The following is a 19,030-nucleotide window of genomic DNA, read 5'->3' on the forward strand; positions in this document are numbered from 1 at the left end:
CATTCGCAGAGGTTTCCAAATTTATCAGGTTAGCAACACCTGGTTGGGCCATCCCAGTCCCAGTGCCTTCACCGTGGGAGAGGGTCTTGTTATTAACAAGCTCCTCAGATGGTTTTCCTGAGCCGGTAATTTTGGGCAACCCTAGAGCGTCCCACCGCATGAATTTGTCCTCATGGCCCCGCAGCCACCAAGGCCCACTTGGAAGCAGAGCCTAAGGGCCACCTAGTCCGGGGTCTTCCACTACATCTCGCTGCGCTCTCGCTCTCTATTCATCCGCTAGTGATTGCGAGGCGAGCAGAGAAACCTTGTCCCTTTCCCGCCTCACTAGGGCGTTGGGTCCACGCGTCTGCTAGTGGTTTTGTCACTCGCCTGTCGGCGGGTTCTTCGAAGGAAGGGACCTCGAAGCACCTTAGTCGTCCGCGCAGGGGAAAATAAGATCACAGTGTTGTCACGGTGCTTGGCGTGCAGAAAGAGTTAAGAAATCACGCCTGCTGTTGTTGTTTACTTCCTGGATAGCGCACGCCGGAGTTGCGAACCCCAAGAAGGCAGCTGCCGAACCTGCCTGCGCCCGCCCTGCTGCCCACACCTGAGCTGCGGTCGCCCGTCCCCTAATCCAGGGCACGTGGGGCGGGGTCTGCAGGTCGCGAGTGGCGGGGCTGGGGTGGGGGCGGCGCCGATTGAGCAGCCCCGCGGCGCCTGGGGGTGTGGGGGACCCAGCCTTGGCGGAGCTGAGCACCCAGCCCCTTTGTCTCCCCCGCCCCCTCTTCCCCACTTCCTGCCCAGCTTTAAACTCGGAATCTGCGGCGCTGCGAGAACTTTGTAAACACGCCGCTCCTGCGGAGGTGGACACTAGCTCTTTTGGGGCGCCCAGGGGAGGGCGTATACCCCTCCCCGCGATTGGGGTTGCGACAGCCCCCGCTCCCCAAAGACAGAAGCCTGGGCGGCGGGAGAGAGAGTCTGCAGCCAACAGTCGGTGCTCCGGGGGGCTCGCCTGCCAAAGAGGTAGGCTTGGGGGCTGGAGAAGCCAGGATAGATGGACATCTATGCCTTTCTCTGGGGTTTTGCTTAAAGACGAAGCTGGAGACCCCGAGTTAGGGGTCAGTGGGTGGGTTAAGGGGGTTGCCTCGCTCCCATCACCTCCCCGTTGGCCACCAAAGCTCAGCTCACTTTCCCTTTTAATGCATTATTCTTCCGGGAGTTGAAGGGCAGGGAAGCCTCCATGAGCCTTGTAAATGTGTGCACACCTGCATTGCCTCCCTCCTAGTTGACTTGAAAGCCCAGGGGCTTCACTTTATTCCCCAGTGATAGGGGTGGAGGGCAGACCAGTATGGGTAGGGAGTCTGTGGGTGTTGAGACCAACCAGGGTCAAGGAGGGACCCCTCAGCATCCTCCCTTCTGTGGTGTTTAGTGGTTATGCAGATTATGGTCTTAGCCTTCCGGGTCTCACTTCACATGTGGACAAGAAGAATATGAAGTTTGCTGCTGTGCATGATTCATTTTCCTTGGTTGAGCACCAGCTATGTGCTTGGCATTGCGTGGGATGCTGAAGGCAGGAGTGATGTTCATCTATAGGTACTAGTCATCCTCCAGAACCCAACATTTGAGTTGGATTCTGGAGGATGACTAGTTCACCAGACAGAATTTTGTGGAAAGTCTTTGGGGACACTCATTCCTCTGAGCTGGATGGGCTGAATCCTATCTTGTTAGGCAGTGGGACACACTAGGAGCAATTGCTGCCCTCTTTCACCCACTGTCAGGTTTGAAGAAGAGGTGGGACTGAACAGGATGAATTCAAGGAAAAGCAGGTTTCTGGGCTGGTTCCCAAGATCCCAGGAACTCTCAGTTGGGTGCAACTAGCAAGGTCCACCATCCTTGCACCTGTTCCCCATCCTGAACTCCAGGATGGTTTCCTCTAAGGAGCTCTTGCCATTTGCCCACTACCTCAGTTCCCTTTGGGACCAGACATGAGTGGAAAGAAACTCTCCCATTGTGTCCTTGCTGATTCTGCTCTTCCTTTCCTGGATCCTTTGCAATTTGAATAGCACCACAATTTCTGAACTTATTTTTAACACTATTTGCTGTGGCCAGACTCTCTGCCCAGTCTGGATGTTGGAGACATCATGGTAAACAAGTCAGAGCGCTTACCTCCTGGTATTTAAATTTAAAGCATCCCTGATAATCCTAGAAGTGTTGAATGACCAATCACCATGGTCCTAACTGCTTCTCCTTCCTGTTTCCCTTTGCTCAAGGGCTTGGAATGTGAGCTAAGTTATACAGAACTATCAGGTGCTCTTCTAAGCAGTTTAGATGCAGCATCTCATTTAAATCTCCTGTTAGCCCTGAGAAATAGTCATTATGATGGTCTCCATGTTATAGGTGTGGACGCTGTGGCACAGGAGATAAGTAATCTTCCTAAAGAGGGAACAAGAAATAAATAGAACTGGAATCTAAGCCCAATTTATGGCTGGGTACAGTGGAGCACACCTGTGATCCCAATGACTCAGGAGGCTGAGGCAGGAGTATTGCAAGTTCAAAGCCAGCCTGAGCAACTTAGCAAGATCCTATCTCAAAATAAAATAAAAAGGGCTGGGGATGAAGCTCAGAGATAGAGCTCTTTCCTATCACATGCAAGGTCCTGGGTTCAATCACCAGTGACACAGATACACAAACCAACTGACTTGACCTGGGAGGCCCTGTTCTTAAATACTAGGTCAGTCTACCTCCTTGACTAATCACAAAGAATGTGCTCTTGAGCCAGGAGCTTAGGGACTTCCAAGGGAGTCTGTGGTCCTACCTGGTCTGATGTTTTACATGGTATATAAGTGTGAGCAGCAGTCTGTTAGCTAAGCTTGGGTTCACCTTTCACGTACAGTTTGCAGAGAACCCCAGCAGACTTGGAGTAGGGTTGTGGGGACTGCTGCTATCCTTTCTCAGTGGCTGTGGGAGGGGAGTGTGAGGTGATGTATTTTCTTTTGTGTAAGACTCACCAAAAGGAAGAGGGCATGCAATTAACCAAGAGGAACATGAAAGAACTTCTCAACATGTGTTGGAATCTGGGGAATGTGGAAAATCAAGACACTTGTTTTGTTGGGCATCTTTAAGACTAGCAGAGACATCTGGGCATTGTGGTGCACGCCTATAATCCCAGCCACTCAGGAGGCTAAGGCAGGAGGATCACAAGTTCCAGGCCAGTCTCAACAACTTAGCAAGGCCCTGTCTCAAAATAAAAAGGACTGGTGATTTAGCTCAGTGGTAAAGTGCCCTTGGGTTCAACCTGAGTACAAAAAAAAAAAAAAAAAGAATAGCAGAGACCCTCACATTCTAGACTCGAAGAGAATTCTAGCAATTCTAGCGAGGTAGTGGAGTAATGAGATGGTTTAAGAGTGGAAGCTATCTTCAGGTGCTCACCACCTCTCTTCCCCTTGGCTGCTGTATCCAAACTATGTCTCTGTTCTAGTCCTTCAGAGAGGCTACTCCAGTGTTCATGAGGTGAGCCTGACCACAGAGCAGAGTGTCCATAAATTCCACCATTTTCCTACCTCCTTGCTGAAACTATGCACAGGTCTAGGGAGCTTCCAATGCAGGTCCTTCCTCCTGCAATGTCTTGGAGGAAGGGGTGTGTGTTGAGGGACATGGGGTTGAGCATAGACGGAGGGAACAGGGCACCAGATAACCGGTAAGCAGCACAACAGTTCATAACTCTACAGGCTGCTAGGCTGCTCCTCCCGCCCACCCCCCTCTTCCTCCTGCTTCTGGAGTGGGGTGCCCCAGGCCCCCTGCCCAGGCCCTAGCTTGTCTGTGAAGAACAGGTTGTACTCTTGAGAAACCACAAGAGGAAGTTTAGAGAGGCCTGGGGGTGGGGAAAGTTCTGGGGCTCCTGCCAAGTTTCCCTTTCCTTGCTGAGCAGAAGGTGTGTTTATCTTACCCACAGGATATTTAAATTTTAAATCCTCTGCCTTTTAAAAAGCTGTCAATGCCTGTCCCATTACTGCAGGAGGGCAGGGGGATTGGAAACCCATGTCCCCTGGTCAAGGCTGATTCCATAAAGTCTCCTTTTCTCCTTCTGCCCCTTCACCTTCTTTTCCCCAAAGCACTGTACAACCTTTAAATATAGAGGAATGTGGCTATAATGGCCACTTAGGCGCTGAAAGATGTTCCCAGGAGGTGTCCTAAGTATTTACTGCTTTATCTCATTTGGTAGTCATCATAATTCCAGATGATAAGCACCTCTGTCCTCAATTTACATACCGAATTTACTGCAAACTCAGGCTAAGAGACTTGTCCAAGGTCACTCAGCTAAGTGGCAGAATTCAGATTTTGAGCATGGATGTATCTGATTTCTGTTGGTGAATTAACTCCCAGGAGGTTGAGATCTAAAGGTGTTTTGTTAGTATGGGAGAGAAAGGATTAGAGTAGGATTGGAAGGGTTTTCTTTTTTCAATATTTATTTATTTATTAGGTGTAGATAGATGGACACAACACAATGCCTCCTTTATTTTTATGTGGTGCTGAGGATTGAACCCGGGTCCTGCCCGTGTGAGGCAAGCGCTTTACTGCCACAATCTACTGAGCCACAATCCCAGCCCCTGAGCCACAATCCCAGCCCCTGGAAGGTTTTTTTCGAAAGTGAATACACTGAAAAAAAGAGCAAGGTCTGAGGGTACAGTTACAAGCCCTGTAGCCAGAGGGCGCCATGCAGGGCAGGCCCATAGAAAGAGGTCATAACTAGTAGTTCTAAGTGCTTCATAACAGGAGGAATCCCCCAACAGCCTTGTGAGACACAGTGCCCATTTTACAGGTGAGCAAACCTAGGCAGGTGAAAAGAAGAGGCAGTGGGTGAAAGGTTGAGGTTAAACTCTGGAATGATGAAGCAAATGGGAAGAAGTTATTTGAAAGGTTGCCCTGGGATCCCTGAGGAAGAGGCGGGGCAGGAACTAATAGAAGCAGATTTCTTAAAAGCATAAGAACTTTCTTAACACATAATTGCTTAATCTCCATTTGAAGAAGTGAGTCCTGTTTAGGGTAGTCTAGAGCACATGCTCTGAGAGAGGTTTCCGCCTGCAAGAAGACCTCAGAGCCCCTCAACACCTCCACTGTGACCTTCCCACTACTTCAGTCACTCCTTGGCTCCTACACTTCCTGGCCCATGGTAGGCTGTGTCTGTCCACCAGGTGGAGCTGTTGCCCAGGGTGTTGCTGCAGGGGCTAGGGGCACTGGATTGGGCGAAGAACACCACCTGGTCCTTCAAGTGCCAACTGGTTTCCTGGGACCTCTGACTCCACCCCACCTCCAGCTGCTTACATGTAAACAGGGCCCAGAGAGCCACTTTGACCTACAGGTTTGTCATAAAACGTGCTTTTAGGGTTCAGGCCAGAATGTGTGGCTTCTGCTGTTGGAACAGACTCCCCTCTCCCAGATCAGGGAATCCCTCCCACACCTTCTCTTTCCACTTTCTGACCTTCCTTTATCCTTGAGATAGAAGGACCTGTGTGTGGGAACCGAGGGCAAGGTCAGTAGTTCTTATGGGCACAACAGGATACCTAATGTGGAATGGCCTTTCATAGTCTTCAGAGGATGTGACAACTGTGTTATCTCCAGCAGAGGCCTCAGAAGCCCCAGCCCTCTGAAACTATTTGCCTTTTGCAGCCTGACCAGTTCTCCCACCCTGGTCAAAATTCCCCCAGCAGCCACTCTTGAGGTAAGAGAGAAACGGCTGGGGGGATATGTCTAGAAAGGTGAGGGAGGAGGGAGTTGGGTTCCTCTTTTGTTAACCGAGATCTGATTACTGCCCCTCAGACCCCTAGGAAGGCAGAGCGATTGGGCTGCAGGTACAGAGCAGACAGAGCCCAGAAAGAGCAAGGTCTGAGAGTACATTACAAGCCCTGTAGCCAGAGGGCGCCATGCAGGGCAGGCCCATAGAAAGAGGTCATAACTAGTAGTTCTAAGTGCTTCATAACAGGAGGAATCCCCCAACAGCCTTGTGAGACACAGTGCCCATTTTACAGGCCAGCAAACGTAGACATTGAGAGTTACATCCACTTGGCTATAAAGTCTGTGCACATAATCAGTAATTTGTACTCTGATGGAGTGGTAGGGAGACCCTGTGCTCTGTAGACAAATCACTGGTCTGCTCTCTGGCTGTGCAAAGCAATTTCTTCATCTGTAGTTCCTCCCTCATCTGGTCATTGTGAGGATTCATAATAGCTAATTGAATATATGATAAATATCTTCTTGTGTCCTCACAGTAGCCCCAATGAAGAAGGCTTTTTTTCCCCCTGGGGATCAACCCAGAGCCTTGCGCCTGTTAGCATATTAGGTAAGTGCTCTACCACTGAGCTCCCTTATTGTTATGCCTTTACATAGGGGAAACTGAAGCTTGGGTGGTGACACAGAGACTAGCTAGGGTCCAAGGCTTCAGAGCGTAACCTGCACTAGGCTTAGGAGATAATACAAATCCTGCTGAGTGCCTGGCAGGCCAGAAGTCCTCATGGGTGACAGTGCTGTCATGATTATCATAATCATTTCCCAAATGGTGCTCTTTGGGTGGGCCTGGGGGCCACTCAAAACCAAGGAGCCCTGGTTTCTTTCCTTACCATCTCACCTAGGGCTTCGTTTTACCCTCTTTCTCCTAAAATAAAAAAATTGGCCGCTAGTTCTGGCCTGTAGTCAGACAGTTGGACAGAATTCTTGAAGTTGGGACAGTCCCAGAAACTCCCAGTCCTGGCCCCAGCGCTCTCTGCTCCAAGGCACCCTCCCACGTGTTCTTGGTTCTCTTCCCTCCCGGAGGCTCCTCCCCGCCCCCTCCCCTGGGCTCCCTGAGTTCTGGGAAAGGAAGTCAGGGCAGGGGCCTCAGACAGATGCGGACCTTGAGCTCCAACTTGAGCTCCAGCTGGAGAAGAGGACTGGCCAGGAGATGGGAGGATGGGGTACAGGGGCCCCTCTGCCTGTCCCCAGGAAGGCGTCCAGCTGTTCTTCATGGAATCTTTCTTTAGCCCTGGTTTGTGACACTCACTGTGTGGGGCATAGCGGAATCCACTGTGAATTACACCCAGAGGAGGGCTTTTTCTCTGGCAAGCGGATAGCTCAAAGCTGTCTTTGGGGGATAAAGGGGGAAGTTGTTTCCTCCCCGCAGCAGGCCCCTGAGATTCAAGGCCACTTTGTCCTTTCTCCCAGCTCCATCCCCTCTTTGCTAAGCAGTGTCTACTACAAAACCCACAAACTTGGAGCCTCTTCAAATGTGGAATCCATTTTCATCGTATTGGGAAGAATTTCAGGGTTAGACACTTTGGATGTACAGGGGAAGAGTGTAGGCCAGGGAGTGTACCCCTAGTGGGTGGGTGCACACAGATGCATGCCATGCATACACGTTACCTCAGCAATAGTGAGGCGCTAGAACATTTTTCCAGGGCTTCTCTTTCTTCCTCTCTTTCATTCAGCTGAGTGCTTACTGGTCCCAGGGGCAGCCTCCATCTTTTCTTTGAATGGACTTGACTTTTCCCTCTAAGACTGACTGAAAGGAAGTCAGGGCAGGGGCCTCAGACAGATGCCAGACCTTGATCTGGGAAGAGGCAGTCTGTTTTCGCCTGGGCCCAGCATTTTGGGTTCTAATTAAAAATTTTGTATAGTGACTAGACATGAGCTCAGTGTGTCTGGATGATCCTGAGAAAGTCTTTCTTTCTCCCTGCTTCTTCTTGCCTTTATCCTGATGTGGGTGCTGGGGGTCATATTTTGGTGTTTTTTTTTTTTTTTGTGGGAATCTATTCTCACATGTGTTTTTTTTTTTAGATGTCGATGGACCTTTATTTTTTCATTTATTTGTATATGGTGCTGAGAATCGAACCCAGTGCCTCTCACATGCTAGGCAAGTGCTCTACCACTGAGCCACAACCCTACCCCCTCTCACATGTGTTTGGGAAGAAACAGGAGTTTTCTTTGAATCCCTGTTTCTTCCCAAACACATGGCAGCAGAATTGATGTCGATAACGGATCTTTGCCCAGGTGTTGTAAATGCGTCTCTGCCATTTTAAATAAATTTATAATACTTATATTTTTTGGCCTTTTGGGGGTGAGGGGGTATCAGGGATTGAACTCAGAGGCCCTTGACCGCTGAGCCACATCCCCAGCCCTATTTTGTATTTTATTTAGAGACAGGGAATCACTGAGTTGCTTAGCGCCTCGCTATTGCTGAGGCTGTCTTTGAACTCACAATCCTCCTGCCTCAGCCTCGCAAGCCACTAGGATTACAGGCATGTGCCACCACGCCTGGCAGTCCTTATATTTACTAACTCATTTCTCATTTAACCCCTCATTAGAATCCTATGAGGTTTCCTTATTTTACAAATGAAAAACTGAGGCACAAAGGTTCAGTAAGCCCAAGGTGATACAACTGGTCAGTGTTAAGAGCCTGATGGCTGGAAGAACTCTGACCTGACACAGACTTTCCATAGGTAACGTGTATGCATGGCATGCATCTGTGTGCACCCACCCACTAGGGGGGAGTGTGAGATGACACCAGGTTTCCTGTTGAGATACTATCCTATACACAGTTTGACTAGTGGAGCAGACTGGCAGGCCCCTTGACTTTCCTCCACGAGTGACATGCACATTTGCCCAGAGGTGTGCTGCCACTGATGTGAGTCCCTCCCTTTCCCCCCTCCCCCCCAGCAATCCCAGAGCATCCTGGATCCTTCAACGCTCCTGGCCAGGGCTTCAGAATTATTTGCTAAGTCAAGCAAGATGGAAGGGAAGGAGCAAGTGGGACCAGCAGATGGGTCAGGTGTCCCAGGGGACCCAGGAAGCAGGAGTGGGTGGTGGTGAATGTGAGCTTGCTAGGTGGGGCTGGGGCCCTGACCTATCTGGGGAGCCCTGGATGAATCAGCCTGACCACAGCCGCCCAACGGCAATGAAGGTATAAATAAGATTTTCCTTCCCCTCAGTGCTCATTTTCCTTTCCTTACTCTTCCCTAAAACTTGGCTTTGGCAGGGGTGTGGCACCAGGGTACTAACCAGGGGCACAACTCTGGAACTGATGGTTAATTTGAATCCTGGGGCCTGACAGTTTACCTTGTCCTTTCGGGAAGGACAGAGGTTTTAGCTATACCACCCAGAAATGGGCAGCGGCCCTGCCCAGATATCCTGCCCAAGGAGAGGACTGCATGGGTGTAGGACTCTTGAGCTCCGCCATCTGGTATAGACATCCAACAACATGTATAAGTTCCAGGGGCCCTGGAGCTATTCATTTGTCCATTCTTCTTGTATAGTGGAATTACATTTTATGCAGTATTGGGTTCAAAGTCAGTATTAAAGTCTCCTCCAACTGCTCACAAAACAGTAGATGTGGTTTGGGCTTTCTCTCCCATCTCTAGGAATCTTCAGCATGGCCAGTTTTCATTGGGACAGATGACCAAGTCTTTGGTTGAACATTATGTTGAGTTTGGGATAAGGAAACCCATCATATGAAGAGTGTTTAAGTTTCTGTGATTTTCTGGCATTTCCTACAATTAAATTCATGTCCATTAAGTGTGCAAATTTAGGAATTCAGTACGCATGCTTCTATGGACTGCCTGGGCCACCAGAATGTGCTATGGATATCTCATGAAGGGAGCAGTTACTTTTGGATGGGTTAGCCAGGAATTTCTTCTTAAAGGTACCATTTGAGGAAATAAAAAAGGGAAGGAGTTTTTCATTGTCTTTTGTTTTTGCAGTGCTGGGAATTGAATCCAGAACCCAAGGCATGCTATGCAAGCATTCTACCACTGATCTACATCCTCAGCCCCCCAAAGGGAGGATTTGATGAGAAATTGTTCAGGGGCAGTTTTAAGTGGTGGGTAGAAATAAAAAGACACAAATTAAAAGCAGTTTTAATTTGTATCTTTTTACTTTTGTGAATGTTCTTTTTCATTGAAAGCCATATTACAGAAATAATCCTTTTTCTGTTCTTATTTCTTTGATAGTTATTTGGCTTATTTCTTATTCTTTTTCTATGATTTTACTTATTATTTCTAAAATAATTGGTGGCTAGCTCTACAGTCATCATTGTTTGTGTAACAACAATGATTTTTTTTTAAAAAAAAAAGAGTGAGAGAGAGAGGGGGACAGAGAGAGAGAGAGAATTTTAACATTTATTTATTTTTTCTTAGTTCTTGGCGGACACAACATCTTTGTTGGTATGTGGTGCTGAGGATCAAACCTGGGCCGCATGCACGCTAGGTGAGCGTGCTACCGCTTGAGCCACATTCCCAGCCCATTTTTTTTTTTTTTTGGTCAGAGATTTAGCCCAGGAACACTTAACCATTGAACCATATCTCCAGCCATTTAAAAAAAATATATTTTTAGTTATAGATGGACATAATACCTTTATTTTATTTATATGTGGTCCTGAGAATTGAACCCAGTACCTACATGTGCCGGGCAAGCGCTCTACCACTGAGCTACAACTCTAGCTCTCCAGCCATTTTTATTTATTTTTACTTTTGAGACAGGGTCTCACTAAGTTACTGAGGCTGGCCTTGAACTTGGGATCCCCCTGCCTCAGCTTACTGAGTCACTGGGATTATAGGCATGTGCCACCATGCCTGGCTTGCAACCTTAATTCTTCATATGACCACTTCTTACTCTTTTTAATAGTTTGAAAAAGTCCAGCAATGCAGTGGGGCAGAAAGGAAGGCAAAGTAATAGAGAGAATCGGGCATTTGAGGACAGAGTGGTGTCTGCTTCAACTGACATGTGAGGTCTAATGCGGCAGTTCTCAAACTTTCTGGTCTCCGGAACACTTAACATCTCTTAAAAAATTTTTGAGGAAGCCAAGTATGATGGCGCATGCCTGTAATCCCAGCAGCTTGAGAGGCTGAGGCAGGAGGATTGCCAAGTTCAAAGCCAGCCTCAGCAATGGCCAGGCTCTAAGCAACTCAGTGAGACCCTGTCTCTAATAAAATACAAAATAGGGCTCAGTGATCGAGTGCCCCTGAGATCAATCCCTGGTACCCCACTCGATTTGTTTTTGTTTTTTTTTTTTTTTGAGGATCTCAAAGAGTTTTGATTTTGCAGGCTTTTGAGTTTCTAATAAAAAAAATTGAGACATTTAAAAAATATTTCTTAATTCCTTTAAAAATAAGAAATTTGGTGTATGTTAACATAAGCATCATATTTTTAATAAAACGATAACTTTATTTTCCAAAACAAAAAAAGTTAATGAGAAGTGTGGCCTTGATTTACATTTTTGCAAATCTCTTTAAATGCCTGATTTAATGGAAGACAGCTGGAGTATCATAGTTGCTTTCACTTCAGTCTCTTGTACTGTATGGTTCTGGTTGATGCATATAAAGAACATCTGGCCTCAGACAGATATGTCATTGGAAAAGGGGGAACCTTGTTGGTCTGGCCTAGTGGGATATGAAAGTGGAATGAACATTTGGGGCAGTGGTAAAGAAGCTTGAGTGGGGGGTTTGAACTTTATTTTGTGGGTAAAAGGAAGGCATTGAAGGTTTTTGAGCACAGAAGTGGCATGATCAGAGCTATTTCAAGACAATTCCCAGGGCAGTAGTAGAATAATAGAACTGGTGAGAGAGACTACACAGAATTATGAAAAGGGTTGAAACTAAGGTGACGCCTGTAGAAATGGAAACAAGGGGGCGATTTGGCAAAATATTTTGAAGGTAGAAGCAGCAGAACTTAGTAATCCTGAGGAAGGTATGAAGAGTCATCGGCCCTTCCCTGGGAGGCACCGTGCATGCTTCTATGATGAAGTCTGAGGCACGCGTGGTACTCTGCTGTTTGCATTCCTTTGCCCCTGCTAGGCCAAGTGCCCCGAGGTGCTCCTTAAGTGCACAGAGGAGAAGAATCAAGGACCACCAACCACTGAGTCTCTCAGCATGGCAGAATGTTGGTACCATTAGTGGAAATTCTAAAATCAGGAGGAAAAGATGTGTCTTAATCACTGAGTATGATTAACTAAACCACAGGGCAAGGGGAAATCAAGGGTGGACCTTGAAATATACTATTCTCCTGGCAAAAAAAAAAAAAAAGTATATTTTTTGCTGGGCATAGTTGTGCACTCCTGTAATCCAGGAGGCTCAGGGAGCTGAGGCAGGAGGATTGTGAGTTCAAAGCCAGCCTCAGCAATGGCGAGATGCTAAGCAACTCAGTGAGACCCTGACCCTAAAAAAAATACAAAAGAGGGCTGGGAATGTGGCTCAGTGGTCGAGTGCCCCTGACTTCAATCCCTAGTACCAAAAAAAAAAAAAAAAAAAAAGTTTGGGTGAGAAATTCAAAATATAGCTAGGGGACCTGGCTTTATTCTTTAGCCTCAAGTAACTCAAGTCCACTTAAGGCGATGCTTCTCAAAAAGAAATGTTTTGATTTTAATCCATTTTATCTTCACACATGCGGACATATGCCTATATGCATATATAAACTGAACAAGGCTCACTAAGCGATACTTAACGTTGCTACAGAGGATGTACTTTTGGTATGTTTTTAAAAAATTCTGTCCCGTTATTTCATTTTTAAAACATGCTGGTCAAGATTAGCTTGGTGATTTCATAAGCCAGGAACCCATCCTGACTTGCAATTTGAAAAACACCAAGTTGGGGAGGAATCTGTATTCTCAGGGTTCTGCTAGCAACAGAAATGGACTGACCAGCATCAAGCAAAGGGAGTTCATTGGGAGAAGATAGGGAACTCAGGGAGCCTTCAGGAAGAAGGCTGGAGAACCAGGCTTGGAAATGGGCAGAAACAGAAAGTGCTCCAGGGCTGGGAAGAGGGAATTAGAGGGAGATGAGAGCAACTGATTAGTCACCTCCGCCCGGCTGGGCCTGGCAGGGATGGATGGGCGTCTGTGGCACTGTTCAGGAACTGACTCCTGGGTTTATAGGAGGGGAGAGGGAACTTGGATGCATTGTTGGGGAGGGGAACAAGCAGTGTGACATAGGTACATAAAAAAAATCTAACCATGAGCGGTGTTGAGTTACAAACTGGTGAGTCTGAATGGGCATGTTTGTGTCTTGCCAGTGGCCTTCTTTATTCTCTGGGTAAATTATTTTCTTTTTTTCTTTTTGCTACTAGAAATTGAACTCAGGGGCACTTAATCACTGAGCCACATCTCCACTCCATTTTATTTTTTATTTAGAGACAGGGTCTTGCTAAGTTGCTTAAGGTCTTGCTAAGTTGCTTAGGGCCTTGCTAAATTGCTGAGGCTGGCTTTGAACTTGCTATCTTCTTGTCTCAGCCTCCTAAACTGCTGGGATTATAAGCGTGCACCACCGCACCTGGCTTCTCTAGGTAAATTCTACCTTCAGAAAGCAGAGCAGCCATGGATATTAAAATCCAGTGCCTCCAAAACATTCTGACACTTGCCTTGGTAATTCCACTAAGGGATTCTACTTGCAGAAAACACTGCATCCACTGGAACAATGTAGTGTCTCACAACAGACAAACAGATTGCAGTGTATCTATTGAATGGACTATTTGCCGTTAAAAATGTTGGTTGCAGACCTGGTTTGATGGCATGCACCTTTAGAAGTCCTACTCAGGGGCCAAGGCAGAAGATCATTTGAGCCCAGGCATTTGAGACCAGACAGGGCAACACAGTGGTACCCTGTCTCAAAAATAAAAGTCTGTTGCACAAATATGTGGGAACATGAAAATTATTCCTGTGGTGATGTTATGGGGAAAATCAGAATACAAAATTGTACATAGAGTATATTTACAACTATATATTTTATGTAATACACAAGACTGGAAGGAAATATATCAAAATGTTGACAGTGGTTTTGGGGGAGTGGTAGATCTAAGGCAGATTTTTTTCCCTGCCTTTCTCCCCTTTTATGACATGTTCCAATTCTGCAGTAACATGAAGAACAGAAAACATATCCCAAGTCGTGTCTCTATGATTCTATAGAAAATGAGTCTCATTACTTTGGTGGCATCTTATTGGAGGAAGCAGATGCCCAGTACCAAGTTGGAAGTGAGAGGTTCAGTAAGGCCCAGGACCAGAGCCTGGTGTGGACTGAAAGGTCACAGCTGCCTTAGCTCCAACTGAGTCAGCCCTATCTGCAAGCCCTTCAAGTTCTGGAGCATCAATAAAACTGTGACATACTCAGGCAACTCTGGAGTGACCAACTCAGGTTATCATGGCAGTTGGGGTAGGTGGAGTCAGGAGAGGGGCAGAGGACTCCCTTGTAAGCCCCAGTAACCCATGGATGGGCACAGAGTACATGTGAAGTGGGGCCGGCCTTTCTCCTTGATGTCTTTGGTCTCCTTGTCCCTTTTAGCCCTGAGTGGGGGACGAGGGCGGTGCAAGCAGGAAGCAGGGCTGTATCCTACAGTGTCTGCCTGCCTAGCATAGCAACAGAGAAGGAGGTGGAGCCTGGATTGAGCCCCAAGATAAGAAACATGTGGCAGCTGACGGGGGAGATCAAAATAAACAGCTGTGCCCCCAGGAGAATGAGCTCCACATTCCAATGTTCTCTGATCCCACCCCAATTCCCACTTCTCACAAGTCCACCCCACCCCCGGACATGCTCGCTCAGCATCCCCATCAGCCAGAGGGGCCTCCCCTCCGGCCTTGGCGCGGTTCCCTTAGAGCAGCCTTCGCCCCCACCCCCACCCCCCTTAACAGAGACTCTGGGGCCTCTGTTCTCCAGCTGTCTGAGCGTGAGTAGTCAGGACAGGTGGCCGGAGGTGGATGGAGAGGGGCCTCTTCTAGGGCCAGCCTCCACCTACCAGGACAGGCCACCCTCAGACTCTTCCATGAGCCACTTACGAAGTCCTGGGAACAGAGGACAGCCAGGCTTTCGTGGCGAGTCTGGGGAAGTCAAGGCAGGAACTGGGGCATGGGTAGAGGTTGGGTCTGAAAACAGATGGTCAGTTCACTGTGGGTGGGCCCTGACCTCCAGGAATTCACTCTAGGAGAGGAGACAGCAGGCCCAAGATATGCCGCCTGAGGTGGCTTTCGGGAGCTCATTGCTCAGTATAGTGTCTAAGAGTACCCTAACTCCAGGGACCCCTGCAAAGCTCCCCATCTCCTGAGGACTCATGGCAATGCCCCTGACTACTTTCTACATGTACTAACCTGTGGTTTAAAGTCTTAGAAAGAGTAGAATTCTCCATGTCCTAGGGCTGGGCTGGTCCCTGAAGCTACCACAAGTAGTGATCAAACCCCTTCTTCTGAGCTATCTCCTTCCCAGTTCCCATCTAAGCAGCAAGCCTCAGCTGGACCCGTGCACTGAGGGCTTGGGGTAGTACTGGGTCCACCATAGAGTGACTCCACATCCTGAGGACGTAGGGACTCCATGGACATGACCTCTCTTTTTCCTGAGTTTGCACATGGCCTGTGACCTGGTATACAGGAAGTCAAATCCAGGGAGAAAGAGGATGGGTATTTATTTGCCTGAAGTGTATCAGGCACCTTTGCTCTTGGTGGTAGGATTGTTGAAAGAAGGAGGCACCCCCCCCCCATTGCCAAGGGTGTGGGTGGTGCCACTAATTCCTGGTGTCTATCTGCTAGCATCCAAGCTTGGTCCCACATCACTGTGCTTAAATGAGGCCCCCAAGGCCCTCTAATATCCCACATCTCCAACAATCTGCAGGACATGCCCTCACTGTGTAGTCACCCCGAGATCAGCGCACCTGATAACTATGTTAATGAAGGCCAGGAACAGCGACCTAACTTGCTGAACTTCTTGTTCAAAAATTACTCAGAAGATGGTAACGACAGAGCATTAAACCAAGTGTGGGACCCTTCTGTGCCTGGGACCTTGTGAGACGGCCCAGGTCTGCAGCTGTGAAGACAGCCCTGATGATAACACATTTATTGAACACTTGCTGTAGGCCACACGTTGCTAGGTGCTTAGCACGCACCGTCCCATTCCCTCTTCCTGGCAGCCCTATTATTCCTCTTGTGTAGACGAGGAAACGGAAGCTTCAGACAGTCATCTAAGTTGATTAGGTCACCAGCTCTTCCGTGCTAGAGCTGGGGACTGAAGCCAGCCTGACTCCAGAGCCTGGGCTCCCACACACTACCCAGGCAGCTCCAGCCTCCAGGAGCAGTGATGTTGCTGGGGAGGGCAGCTGCTCCCCAGCCCCTTCTACCCTCTCAGGGCCAGGAAGGAAGATGAGGCAAGAGATAGCAGCTGACAGTGTGGCAGCAGTGGTCATGGTGGTGAGGGCGGCTGACACGGGCAGAAGTGCCAGAGTGGTGACAAAAGTGAGATGGGCACAGGGATTGTGTGAGCTGCGGGCAGCTGATAGACACCACAGCTGTGTCCTCCACCCTTGTACTCAGTGTGGGCACCGCTGAGCCCTCCCGTCCCCTCCTTTTCCCTCCCCTGATGTCACCTCAACTCTGCCTCTCTCTTCCTTTCTGTGGCCACAGTTTCCTCTCCCCAGTTTTCTCTCCTGTCCTCTTCCCAGGCCTCCTGCAAGATGCTCATTCAGGTCTCTTTTCCAGCTGTGTCCTCAACCTTCCCAGACTTATCTCCATAGTATGAACATCTGGGGTTTAATGACCACCAACTATGTGCCTGGCAGGAGAGTCATCTTGAATTCTCTCCACCAACCTGTAAACAGTTACTAATACCTCTGTTTTATAAAGGAGGGAACTGAGGCTTAGAGAGGCCAAGAGATTTGCCCAAGGTCACATGGCTAGTGAGAGGAATCTTGGGCTCAGAACTGAAACCCACCTGTTCTTTGCCCCCTCACCTCATTCTCTATAGGACTGGGTTGGCCTGATAAATGCAGTAGTTTCTTGAGCATGAAGGGAGCCTTTTCTCAAAAAGGACATAAATAGTTTGAGAAATAATCAATTTGAGGAAAGAATGAATTGCCTATTCTAAGGGAGGGAGAGATTCACCTTTGGCTTTAATTTGATATTAGCTGGAGTGGTGTCTCTCTATCTGGAAGGTACTCTCTGACTCTTGGGAAGCAGACCTGCTGGTGTGGGAAGGTAGGGAACTGAAGAACTGGGGACATGGGTGAAGAGGAAGGCCCCTCTACACACCAGTTTACCGTCAGCAACTTGGCACCAAAGAATGGACAGAGGGCTTTGGGTGCTGCTCAGTAGTAGAGGTGGCCCTGGGCCTAACCCCCGTACTGCGGAAATGAAGGAAGAAAACATTTTTAAAAAGGACTGGGGTAGGCATTAGGGGAGACTGAGCAGTTATAACACAGATCCCGAGGTTAGCAGCTTAACAAAATGGAAATTTCCTACATACAAGTCTGGGCAGATGATCTGACCCCTCGGCAGTGCCAGGAGCCAGGCTTCCCCTGTGATATTGCTCTCCACGCCCTGGGGCATGGAAAATGGCCTGCTGCTGTGTCTCCTGGGGCCATTGTCCTGCCTGTGGGAAGAGAGAAGGGAGGAGGAAGAGGCGGTGTGCCTTCCTCTTCAGGACATGACCTAAAAGTTAACAGATCATGTATTCTTTGGCCAGAAGTTGAGTACCTGCCAGCCTCAGCAACTGGGGAGTTGAGGGACCCTACATTCTGAGGCTTCTAGTAAAACAGGTATAAGATGGTAGTGGATTGTGGGTGGGAGGCCAGTTGGTAGTCTTGCCATGGAATCTCGATGTGGAGGAGCAGGGAGCCCATGTCATGTGGATGAGGACACTTTCTATGGGTAACCTCTGCTGGGAGAATATCCTCAGGTAGACTTCTTTCTAGGAGAAGCCCAGGGCAGAGAGGCCAGAGCCCTCTTGGATAATACCGTCCCCCATCTCATTCCTTTCTTGTCACAGATGGTGGGTTTGACTCTCCATTGCCCTCAGGAGAGATCCCTAACAAGTCATCATGCAGCTCTTGTCCCTGCAAGAGCAGGGCGAGAGGACCACTGAGGAGTACCATATTTGCCGCTTTGGGGAGGCCCTGCTGTTCTCTGATGGTAGAGGAGGGTTAGATCTCCACGCCTCTCTGGAGCACCAGGAAGGTCAAATGTAAGCATCCGGGGCATCAGGAGAAGGAGGCCCTGAAAGATTGAGACAGAGATGAAGACTTCCAAGCCTCAGAGGGTCTGCTTTGAGGAAGGAAGGGTGAGTGGGTCAAAAAGAAGAAAAAACGCCGCTCTTCTTTGCATGGGAATCTCTATGTGGCAAGATGACGACAGGCCGTCTTCTGGGTCCAGCACGAAGTCATTCATTCGCTTATTTATTCATCCACAGGGTGTCTGTTTACTGAAGACCTTGCATGGGGTTGGGGGAGAGCAGGGCAGGCTTGGTCCCGTATCGCATAGAGCTTGAAGCCCTCAATTTTCCCTGGTCACCTTCTGCCCCCCCCCGGAGAGGGCACAGCAGGCCGCATCAGCTCTGAGAGAGCCACCCTTGTGGATCTGAGCTGGAAAGGACTGCAGGGGTCCCAGGAAAATACATAGCAGGCCCTTGGCTTGGAGCAGGATGCCTGCCATCTTGGGGACAGGGGGCACAGTAATCAGGGTGTGGAAGGGCACTGGAGCTGTGGTCTCACGTCTCTTAGAGCAGGTTTTTCTCATGGCAAGGTTTGCGACCTCCTATGCCCTCTCCTACCTCCTCACCCAGCCCCAGCTGTCCCTCTGATGTCCCAGGTTGGGTGTGGTCCCTCATTCCCATGACCCATGACCCCAGTTAACCAACTGCATTTCTGTGTACCAGGAAAGAGATGGTATAGGAGGTGGAAATCTGCATGGGGATTCTGCAAGGCCTTCACCTCTACGGCTGCTCTCTGCTCTTTCTGGGCCTCTCTTGGCTTTGATGGAGGACAGGCCCTATGTCCTTGCCTCTCAGAGCTGCCCAGCTCCCTATTTAAACCTCTCACAGCATAATCCAGACCTGTGGTTACCTGCATGCCTCGGCCCCTCTCACACAATCCTCCCTTGCTTCCCTGAGGGGTGGTCTCCTTCAGGCCCTACCTGCCTCCTGCCTGGGATCCTAAATGGCTTCCGGTGTACTTTATGCTCTTTTTTTTGGGGGGGGGGTGTTACCAGGGATTGAACTCAGGGGCACTCAACCATTGAGCCACATCCCCGGCTCTATTTTGTATTTTATTTAGAAACAAGGTCTCACTG

General features: G+C 48.7%; 1 protein-coding gene across 4 annotated transcripts in view; it reads left to right on the plus strand.

Annotated features, from left to right (window-relative positions):
* Positions 1-815: 815 nt before the first annotated feature.
* The window catches only part of Ccnd3 (cyclin D3), an 86,524-nt gene continuing 68,309 nt past the window's right edge, over positions 816-19,030 (plus strand). Inside the window, exons 1-3 of one of the 4 annotated variants that reach the window (XM_026383489.2) lie at positions 5,288-5,338; positions 5,602-5,698; positions 6,246-6,316. The gene's annotated coding sequence lies outside the window, so the exon portion shown is untranslated. The other 3 variants (XM_077801765.1, XM_026383490.2, XM_026383491.2) reach the window with 3 other exon arrangements.

This window comes from Urocitellus parryii, chromosome 8, assembly GCF_045843805.1.
Source record: "Urocitellus parryii isolate mUroPar1 chromosome 8, mUroPar1.hap1, whole genome shotgun sequence".
Lineage (NCBI taxonomy): Eukaryota > Metazoa > Chordata > Mammalia > Rodentia > Sciuridae > Urocitellus > Urocitellus parryii.